Here is an 11,544-nt window from a genome sequence, read left to right on the forward strand (position 1 = left end):
GTCAGCAAATACCATACCACTGTTGACCGTTACAACGTTACTAGCTAGACTGTACATTTCAATTGTCTTGATCATAATCGCAAAACGACGACTACCTATACCAGGCCTAGCTACGTAATCTAGACTACTAGGAAGTTTGCATGTTTACTTCCATGACAGCTAGGGTTTCAACAAATACGTAATGGCCAAGAACTCGGCGTTTCAGTAGACGGTCAGAAAACTCCGTTGGACTCTGCCCTCCGTCATGCACCATCTCTTTCTGAATATACAGTCTAGACATTAATAAAAGTTAGAATATACTAGAGTTCAAGATCTAAGGTACAAACTTCTAAATATTCTGTTATGACAGGCCCCTAGGAAGATCAGCCTTAGGCTGATATATCTAGGGCTGCCTGTATAGATATATCTATCTATCTATCTAGCTAACTAACGCGAGGCACCTACGAATACCGTGTACAAGTCCGTTCAAAGAATGGAGAGCCCGTGGGAAATGTGGTTACTAGATAAGACATATAGGGTAGAAACAACAATATGGCTCTCATCCTGAATTGTAATACTAACAATCGATAAATGAGCAATTAGAGCAATGGTTGCTACCCAGCCCTCACTGCCTACTATCTATTTTGTCCAGAGATCTGACTCCACCTAGTCACGTGCTCTCGAATGATATGTTTATCAACGGCGTAGGGGGCGTACTTGCCGAGATACGGGAATTTCCCACTGGCTCTCCATTCTTTGAACAGACTTTTTTTTTAGTTATGTGTAGTCAACTAAGAGTACAACTTTATTATTAATTGTCGTGATCTGACCGCAGTTACTGCTGCAAACAGTCACATTCAGAGCCGTATCGGCTCTGGTCACATAATTACGAGACTCGTACCCAGTCCTCTCCTCGCGCGCGCTCCGCGTGTTTTAGCACGTGCTTTTTGTTTACGAAAGGAGTTGGCTAGCATGGCTGGTTACGCCCCTGGCGGTGGTTCTAGCTTCACGGCAAAACACAACTCGTTAGCGAAGACTCTACCTGCAGCTTCCATTGACACGTTGCCTAAACCCTTCATGCATGAAACGAGACAAACGCATACTGATAAGCTATTTGTAGGCCTCTAGAAATCTCGTTTCGATCAATTAGGAGTATCGAAAGTAATTAGATATCAAGTTTGTTTACCAGCTGTTTTGCCAAAACTTTTTGCTTTGTACATCTTTAGCTACGAAATGCGAGAGACATGCAGCCAAGCCACTCACATTTTTAGAGCCACAAGCACTCCTCGCTCGCATGCACGTAGACTTTTGTCAGTAGCATTTCTGCAGCTATCTAGATATGAGATGCCAGATACGAGCTTGTGAGTGTTTACATTGTGTCTAGCAGACATTATTGAGCTAATTCAATTTTCTATTTCTTTCCACTAGCCCAATAATTCCTGACTAGTTATTACGTCGCGCTACGTAGGTCAAACACGTGGAGTGACGTCGGTAACGCGCGTACCTTGTCTCCACCTCCGGTCAGTACCCGGCTTTGCTATTCCGGTTTCCTGCAAAGGAGCCTTCGTCAATATTTTTAAATTATAGCCTAAACGATTCGCTATTAAATTATCTTTCGAATGAACCTACTTTGAGGAGTCTACGTTCTCGTAATCGCTAGATATCGCAGTTTGCACACCTCTGACGTCATGGTCTGTTTCCGGCCACGTGACTTCATCGTCGAATATCCACCTTCCTGAACGTTGGTAGCCAATCAAAATATTTTTTACTGTTAGACACACCTTTGAGGCGTGTCTACACATACGGGGGAATTTTTAACGGCGCATGCGGCTTGGTCATAATTTTTTCTCGACCGGATGTCGCAGCGCTCTTGTCAAGTTGGGGCTTCGCTGCCTGTTGGCGATTTGGCTTCCTATTTTCAGCTGCAAACAACTGATGACGAGGTTGACGATGGCGATGATGTGTCGATGGCTTCGATGTCGTCGTCCGACGATGACGCGACGGACAACGAAGAAGCGCTACCCGTCGAGGAAGACAGCGATGACGCTACGCTGTTAGTATAACGTTTTGATGTCTAATCATCTCGTTTTTTTGCGATACGTTGTTCAGTAACGTTTGTAGTACCTGTTTTGCAAGTTTGGGCGTTCGCCGTTGGGAAGAATTTGAGTTATGCGCATAGCAACGCATGAGTGTTCGGTTGCTATGGCTGTGTACCCGTATGTTGTGGTAGACATCGGTATGTAAAACAGTTTGATGTCTATTCGTTTCGTTTTTTGCTATGCGCTGTTTAGTTTTTACGTTTCAGTAAGTGTTTTCCAAGTTTGGATGTTAGGAGTTGGCAAGAATTTGAGTTATGCCCATAGCAACGCACATAGCAACGGATCTGAAGGCAGGCATAACTCAAAGACCAGGTATCGCTGCCAAGAATGCAACGTACCCCTCTGTGTGTCATTTGCTGAGCGACAGTGCTTTATAAAATATCACACTGAGGATGACTGAGAATTGCCACACTGTGACTGTGTATATTGTATATTTTTATTTATAGTGTTGTATATTTCTATTATATATTGTTGTATATTTCTATATATATTGTTGTATATTTCTATTTATATATTGTTGTATATTTCATTTATACAGTGTTGTATTAGGTGATCTATGTTATGTTTTACGATTTGTATATAGTAACAGTTTTTTTAGTGTTGGATTAGGTGTATATATGTCTATATAATTGAAAGCGTGAAGTCACTGCTGCAAATAATTTGTATTGGTTTAGCATTTTGCATATCAATATTTTTTCAAATAGTCAATCAACTTGATTGGATTGTTATGCATAATAGAGGTAAAATAAACAGTTAGACGAAATAAAATATTGAAACAGTTAGAGGTAGTTACAAAAGTTGTGTCATTCAAAAGAGCAATTTATGTACATTTTATACGTGTCAGAATTGTTATTTTTACTTCTATAATGTTGCTACAGTTGCAAATAGTATTTTGTTATGCGCGCGCTAGACTATAAAGGCGCGCGCTAGACTATGAAGGCGCGCGCTAGATAATAAAGACGCGCGCTAGATAATTATAGGCGTGACATAGTAGTGCAAAGGTCATAGAGGGAGGGAACTTAGCGGAACGTTCCGTTCGAGAAGGGCTAGACAGCTCTCTGTATCTAAATAAGTCCCTATTCCCACACTACATGTATTGTTGGAATGAATGAAGACGATACCACAGTCATAATCATCGTCTGCTGTCTTATTTTTGCCACTATTCTCTTTCTTTTGTTATTGGTAAGTAGTAGTCTGATGTGTCTACTACCTACTCTAATGAGACTTTACTGGAATTTTTTGTGTAACTCAACAGGCGGATAAAGAGAAGACAGAAACTCGAAGGAGCTATGAGAGGAGAGATCAACCTAACGCCAACACGCCTGGTTGTTCAGTTATGTGACTTGAACTCATGCATTGACTATTCAAAATAATTTGCCTAATGTGCTGCTGTCTAGCTAGCTAGATATAGTGTTGCTGTAGACAGTGCACTGAAGTGTGTGTATTTCTAAACCTGAATTAATCTCTAGGTCCCAGCTCTAGAAACACAGTACGTAGCCTAGGGCTCATGACAGGTCAATATCTAGATATGCAAATTCGGATTGACAACAACGACAGTGTGCTTGGTAGTAACGCTAACGCACTTAACTTAACCATTAACCGTGTAGTACATGTACATAGAAACACAAACGTAAACACACTTGACACTACCAGTGCCACAAACGTAAACACACAGATACCGCACGATATACTGTCTAGGAACATCTCTAGTCAAATTTACTGACGGGTTTGTCTGGTTGCATGCTGCTGAGACTGTACTTGCAAAACGGGCAAAATATGTGTGCTTACAAGTATTTAGTGATTAGCCGTTTCGGTTAACGGTGTGTTTTAGCTCAGCATGTGTATGTAGACAGCTAATTAATTCAAGAGCGCTGCGCGGGTGGCCTTCCAACAGTAAGTGCAGTGTGGGAATTGTGGGTGCGGACTTTGAGATAATGGGAAACTAAATTAGCGTAACTACTTCAATGACACCTGCTAGACACAATGTAAACACTCGTTTACAAGCTTGTGATGGCATTCTAGAATAGCTGCAGAAATGCTACTGACAAAAGTAGGTGCAGATGTCTCATATAGCTCTGAATGGAGTTCGTTTGTGACTCTGGATATGTCATCTAGACTCTCATCATGCACATCGACGACAACGTCGGTCTTCTAGTTTTGTTCTTTTTGGTCATCGCTCTAATCTTTACATTATTGCTATCTAGGGTAACATCGCTGTGCATGCATGTGTAGGGTTAATTAACGCTAGAGAGACAGCAGCTAGCTAGACTAGATACGACTGGATTTTTTGTTGTCTGAGTGTGTTTGTGTGTGTGTGCAAGCTTCAGCAGCAAATACGAATGGATGAAGTGTTGGCGAGCTGCCAAAGGGCGATTTGCAAGGAGGACCGGTGTCATAGGAAATTTGGCATTCCCGAGTAGTTCTAGCTAGGAAATTTGGTGTATTCCTTCGGAACGTTTTCCATCCCCTTGCCGTATAACCTAGCTAGGGAATTTGGCATACCAAAAAATTCGGTATCCAAGTACACGCCGAAACTGTTGATATTGGTTGCATGGGACAAGACGTCTAGAACGTTGAAAATCCTAGGATTGTTGATACGTGGCATGTCTCTCTAGCTAGTGACACCAAGGGCGTCACGTCTTAGGGGCTAGAGAGGGCGCTAGCCCCCCCACTTTTTTAGGGCGTGGCTTGCTATATTTTGAGTCAATTCTATTTTCAACGTTAATTAAACAGAAGTGTAGCTTGTCTTTAGCTAAATTAGCTGATTCAGCATAGACTGTAGTACTACAGAAGAATTTAATATATATGACGCCATGAATTACGTCACATATCTCAGCTTCAAATTTGCGCCCCCCCACTTTTGGGACCCATGTGACGCCCTTGGTGACACGCAAGTGTTGATCGCCTCTCAATGGCCTAGCTCTGCCATGAATGCAGAAACGGAATCAACGCATTCCTTGTAAGAGATCGCTTTACACGAAAGAGAAGCTGATGCATACAACTGTAATTACGTAGGAGTCTACGTATACAGTAGTGGTGCAATGGGATGGTAACTTACCGGCGCGCGCTTTGCTGGATTAGATCTAAACTCTACCTAGCTATGATATCGCCCGGTATTTGTGTGTGTGTGTGTGTGTGTGTGTGTGTGTGTGTGTGTGTGTGTGTGTGTGTGTGTGTGTGCGTGTGTGTGTGTTTGCCAAGACTTGTGTTCTACGGTCAAATAAAAAATCTAGGGTTGCAAGCGTTTGCAAGGTGAATAGAAAAGGTATATGCTATTATCAGGTATAGAGGTCTAAAGACAATCCTAAATTAATTATTATTTGTACCAATATATTTGAACTAACACTGAAATAGAAACATAATTAAGTGTAGTCAACTAAGGTTACAACTTTATTACTATATTGGCGTGATCTGACCGCAGCTACTGCTGCAAACAGTCACATTCAGGGCTCTGGTCACATAATTACTAGACTCGTACCCAGTCCTCTCCTCGCGCGCGCTCCACGTGTTTTAGCACGTGCTTTTGTATACCAAAGGAGTTTGCTAACATGGCTGGTTACGCCCCTGGAAAGTCTAATGTCATTACCCATTAATTGTTGGTTCGATGTCCTGACATGTGTACAGACATATATATAGTATGTTAGGTCATGGTATTAGGCTGTGATCAAGTGCCCTTTTTAATAAACAATGAGTGTCGGAAAGGATCCTGCCATGCGCTGTCTAGAAACCAACTGCACTTTCCACTGTACACGTCTGTTGCAGCTTAGAAAGCATCTTGGAGAAGCACATGGGATGAAAATAACCGAGGAATTCACCACCTTCAAAACGTTTTCCGTTTTGTTTCCTACAACAGTACAATTTTATCAATTTGTGTGATTGTGACTGATAGTAATCTAAAGTTAAACATTCCTGTTTTCTCTAAAACAAATAGCCTGTGTGTACGTGCGTGTGTGTGTGTGTGTGTGCGTGTGTGTGTGTGTGTGTGTGTGTGTGTGTGTGTGTGTGTGTGTGTGTGTGTGTGTGTGTGTGTGTGTGTGTGTGTGTGTGTGTGTGTGTACTAAGGTGTGTGTACTAAGGTGTGTGTACTAAGGTGTGTGTACTAAGGTGTGTGTACTAAGGTGTGTGTACTAAGGTGTGTGTACATGCATATCATATATGTACTGTAGTATATGAATTGTACTATATCATTATCTATGTAAGTACGCATGCATATCATATATGTACTGTAGTATATGAATTGTACTATATCATTATCTATGTAAGTACGCATGCATATGCATGTGTATGTCCACTCTTCAGATATGCGCAGCAATGATGTCTTTACAGAAGACTTTGCGAACAGGTCTAGCTATACAGCCTCGATATGTCTTCAAAGAAAATGTACATTACATTCAACCACATCTGCATACCACTACTGCATGTCTGCCTGTATATAATACTTATGTGTACTATTCTGATTCTTTACATTGTTATGGTCTCACACCTGTTCAATTGTATACGCTTGATAATTGTGTATAACCTACCAATATCTTATAGCTATATCATTTTGTTAACAGATTTCAAACTATGGAAAGAAACTTGAAAGAGATCATCAATCTTCATTTGTCAAATCAAGTGGTTCCAAGAGAACCAAGACTAATACTATTCATTCTTACTCATGCAATAGATCTGGTTCTCATGTCAGCAAGAGCAGAAGAAAGAGGCAAATTAAATCACAGGGATCTTCAAAAATAGGACATCATTGCATTGCACAACTCAGTGTTACAGTTGACAATGCAACTGGCAAAGTTTCAGCGAAATCTTGATTGAGTCACTATGGTCACAACTGTAACCTTGCTCATCTTCGTTTAGCAAGTAGTGACAGACTGAAAGTTGCTAGCAAAATCAAAAATGGTATCACGTTTGACAGAATCATCGATGACATTCGAAGCAATGTGTATGTCAAAGTAGATCGTCTTCATTTAATTACCAAAAAAGATGCAAGTAACATTCAGCGATCTTTTGGCCTACACACAGTAGAAAGACATCCTGATGATGCCACCAGCCTGGCAGCCATGATTGAAGATTTTAAAAAGATACTGATGAAGGAAGATCAGTATTGTTTTATAAGTTTCAGTCAGATACAGCCTCTAACCCAGAGAGCAACCTAGATAGCAAAGACTTTATGATGGTCATACAGACACCTTTACAGAAACAAATGTTTAAAGCATTGGCCACAACAGAGTAGTTTGCATGGATGCTACTCATGGCACTGATATATATCGTTTCCATCTGATCACTCTGTTTGTTGTGGATGATTTTGGGGAAGGACTGCCAGTGGCTTGGTGCATAAGTAACCGTGAAGATGAACATGCAATTAGACAGTTCTTAGAAAAGGTGCGCAGAAATGACAACATGGACATACAACCCCAATGGTTCATGTCTGATAACGCAAGTCAGTACTAAAATGTTTGGGTAACGAGTTTTGATCACCAACCTCACAAGCTGTTGTGCAATTGGCATGTAGAGAGAGCATGGCGAACGCAGCTAAGGAAATTAAGTGACGGTGATTTAGAACAAGAAGTCTACAAGCAATTGAAGACCCTAATGGAAGAGCCTGAGCAAGAAATGTTTGAGAAGTTACTACTGTGTGTTTGTGTTGATCTCAAGAAACACAAGAAAACAAAGGAATTCGCGGACTATTTTGAAAGAGTATATGCGAGTTGAAAGAATCGATGGGCCCTGTGTTACAGATTGGGTAGTGGTATAAATACAAACATGTATGTGGAAGCATTCCATCGTGTTCTAAAATATCTGTACTTCCATGCATGTGTGAACAGACGTCTTGACACTCTTGTCTTCACCTTACTAAAATTTGCCAGAGACAAAGCCTTTGATCGCCTAATCAAATTGAATAAAGGAAAAGCAGGGATTAACCGATTACGGATGATCCATGAGAGGCACCAGACAAGCTCTTAATGTCACCAGATTGCATAGAAAATATTGAAGAAGATCTCTGGCAAATCAAGTCAAACAATGGCAAAGATATCTCCATATACAAAGTACATAGGCAAAATCGCACAGCTGTTCCTTGCTGCACCATAGTGAGTAACCAATGCCACATTTGCATTCACCAATTTTCATGCACTTGCTTAGACTTCGTCGTAAGAACGACTATTTGTAAGCACATTCACTTAGTGGAAGCTACACATGCAGTGCACGTAAGTCAGCAAGACTTAGTTGAACAAGATCCCCAACTAATTCAAACGGATGAGCCACCTCACAAAGATGTCGACTAGAAAACTGTAGTCAATTCTCTAGGCAATGACTCAATACAACATGATGTAGAGACTGTTCGAGAAAAATGCCAAGACTACCTGATTGATATATCATTGCAACTATCCAGATGTAACAGTGTCCATGTTCTCCTCTCTGGTTTGGCTAAGCTCCGTGAAGCTACAGCACTTCCTTCTCTTCCCGAAAGATGTAGTGGAATGGCCAATGAGGCAAACACATCAGCATCAGCACCAGTAAATAAGAGAGTCACAGTCCAGAGAACAAAAGAAAAGATCTTATCTACATCGAAGCAACCTGAAGCCCGCTCCAAAATTCATCTTGGAAAGCCTACAACACAGGAGAAGAAAGAAATCAAGAGGGCCACTCTTCTGTCATCCTGGGTAATGAAGAAATACAAGATGCCCAGGAAAGACCACGGTACTCTATTTCTGTGTTGGCATCTACCTATACTAGACATAGCAAGTATTTTTACAGCTGTACTACATTTGTTTTGTGATGAAAAATCCATGTCTAAGCTTGAAAGAGACGGTCACCTGATAGAGAAAATTGACATCCCGGTGAGGCCAAAAGAACTTCCTGACGACATAGTAGAAGTAGACTTTGAGAGTAGTCATCTGTCAAAGTATTTTAGTTCCCAAGCCTGGCATCACCTTTAGAGACAGGCAATACCTTCCAATGTAATGCATCTGCAATCAGGATAACTAAAATATTGTTTCTTTGTTTCAGTTGAACTAAAGCAGAGACAGTGGCATTGTGGGAATTGTGACTTAGTAACAACCCAGCTAAATATGGTTCAATGCGATGGCAAGTGTGGAAAATGGTTCCATTGGTGCTGTCTTGTGGTTTAATCTCCCATAGCATCTGCAATAATTCTTACGTTCTGGTCTAGGAATTGTGCTGGACTTCGAGAAGAACCGACTGACATGTGGCAATGCGACAAATGTTTGCTTTCCATAGGACAGAATACAATTATACCAAATACCAGTGTCAAAGCCCAGAATACGTCATCACTGCTGCAACTGCTACGGAATGCTTCCAGATATTCAACAATAATGGGTATGACTACCATGCTTATGCAAACATCATGGCAGTTATGATATATTTCAAAGGCATGTCATGACATATATATATATATATATATATATATATATATATATATATATATTTTTTTTTTTTTTTGAGTTTGGAAAAAAAGATATATATATATATATATATATATATATATATATATATATATTCCAAAATCAAACAATCCCTCCAAACATCCCCAACCAACAAGTCTTACATTACACTAAGTATATCCCAACTATCAACGTGTATATATATATATATATATATATATATATATATATATATATATATACACTGTAAATCAATTCATTTTGCAAGCAAATACATTTAGCAATCTGAAGCCAAAGTCTTTTCACAATCAATTTAATTTGACAAAACTGACATTGCCTGTGACTGCTATACAAGGACTTCGATATGAAATGCCTTGTTCAATCATAGAGGCATGATATCAATATCGTCAGCTATAACCACAGGTACAATCATCACTGACTACTGGGAATGTCTCACAAACCCACTTTGTTTTGCATGTGTTTTGTCTTATAAAGCCAAACAAAATACCTATGAACAAACAACCCCATGGTTTTAACACATTCAATATACTACAGTAGGACCTCAAAGATACGAACACCAGACAACCGAACTGACCGGTCAACCGAACAGCATGCTCTAGCGCGAGCGCGCGCTCTTGCAAAATTTGATCACGTAATGTAGCCACGCGCACGCGCACTTTTGCTTTTGAGAGAGCTCCTGGACCTTGCAGGACAAAAAAGGGGTTCTGCCTTGAAGCAAAAGACAATGGATTGTTATTTTAGTAACCCTTGAATTCGTTCTTACACTCTCACAGTTACTGTAGTTCACGTACTTATCCTTTTTGTTAGCCATACAGTGTACTCCTGTTTTCACAAGTTATGTAATCATCGATATTACAAACTTCAGACTTATGAACATTTCACAATTACGAACACCCAATTTCCCGAGGTGTTCGTATCTTTGAGGTCCTACTGTAGTATGTTTGATGTTGACTGTCTGTAAGTTGTCAATAACTTCAGCAAGTTATTAACTTGGAAAATTCACCAGCCCTGGCAAAATTTACAAAATTCAAAACTATTTCATTTACAGTATTAATTCTGTTATGACATATTATTTATACGTACTACTCATTTTGTGATTTCAATAGGACAGGCACCAACAGCCGCATACAACATATTACAAAATCATCAAGGTAATTACCACACTATAAGAATACCAATAAGTCGTTGTTGTACATGTGCCTATGCTAGGGTGTTCTGAACAAGAACATACTGCCATGTCCTGGAACAGTAGTACAAATATCAGAGAGGGCCATTCAAAGTCCAATTAAAAAGAAGCTAGGAATGTGAACGATTCACATTGACAGATTTCTAGCTTCTGAGGGCAGACAGCAATCAGCAGTAAAAGGAGATGGTAACTGCCTCTTCAGAGCTATGTCAAACAACTCTTTGGAACAGATACCCTTCACCACCAGCTTAGGAAATTTCTTGCAGGTGTCATAGTGCTTAACCGTGACAGATACCAACAATTTTATATTCCTTCTGAAACAACAACTTTTCAACAACACCAAAAATCTATTCATCAACTAGGAGTGTGGAACACAGGTTGAAATTCAGGCAGCGAGTGACAGCTACCACATGCCTGTGTATGTGTGCTCTCCCCACCCCACAACTAGACAAATCAGGTGGCTACGTTTCAAGCCATCCTATAGTCCTCAAGTACCAGACACGTCACAACTGCCACAGCTGTCTCTGTTGTACACCAATGGTCATATTGAAATAGCACACACTAGTTGTCATTATGATAGCATATGCACTATAATAACGAGCAAACTTTACAGTTTCCTGAGTTGCCAGATGAGGACAAAGAATATAAGGTCTGTAGAATCAGTGACAAATAGTGACAGTGATTAACAACGTCACTTCCATACCTGCAGAACCGATTCTGCTAGAAAGAATGTAAAGAAGTAGTTACTTGGCAATGTTTGTAAGGTTTTTCAATACTGCAATAATCAGAGACTGATTATAGTTTGTAGCCCTTGTACACAGTTTGTAGCATTCTGCTAAGACATGTTGTTACTTAACACAGA

The 11,544-nt window shown here is 40.2% G+C and overlaps 1 long non-coding RNA gene across 2 annotated transcripts; it reads left to right on the top strand.

Annotated features, from left to right (window-relative positions):
- Window positions 1-1,836: 1,836 nt before the first annotated feature.
- Window positions 1,837-3,587, top strand: LOC134197764 (uncharacterized). 2 transcript variants are annotated; one of them, XR_009972690.1, is made up of 3 exons: window positions 1,837-2,032; window positions 2,101-3,260; window positions 3,334-3,587. It is a non-coding gene; the product is annotated as an uncharacterized LOC134197764 (long non-coding RNA). The 2 variants fall into 2 exon arrangements; XR_009972691.1 differs by having other exon boundaries at window positions 2,015-2,032; window positions 2,089-3,260.
- Window positions 3,588-11,544: the final 7,957 nt, after the last annotated feature.

This window comes from Corticium candelabrum, chromosome 22 (assembly GCF_963422355.1).
Source record: "Corticium candelabrum chromosome 22, ooCorCand1.1, whole genome shotgun sequence".
In the NCBI taxonomy this organism is placed as follows: Eukaryota; Metazoa; Porifera; class Homoscleromorpha; order Homosclerophorida; family Plakinidae; genus Corticium; species Corticium candelabrum.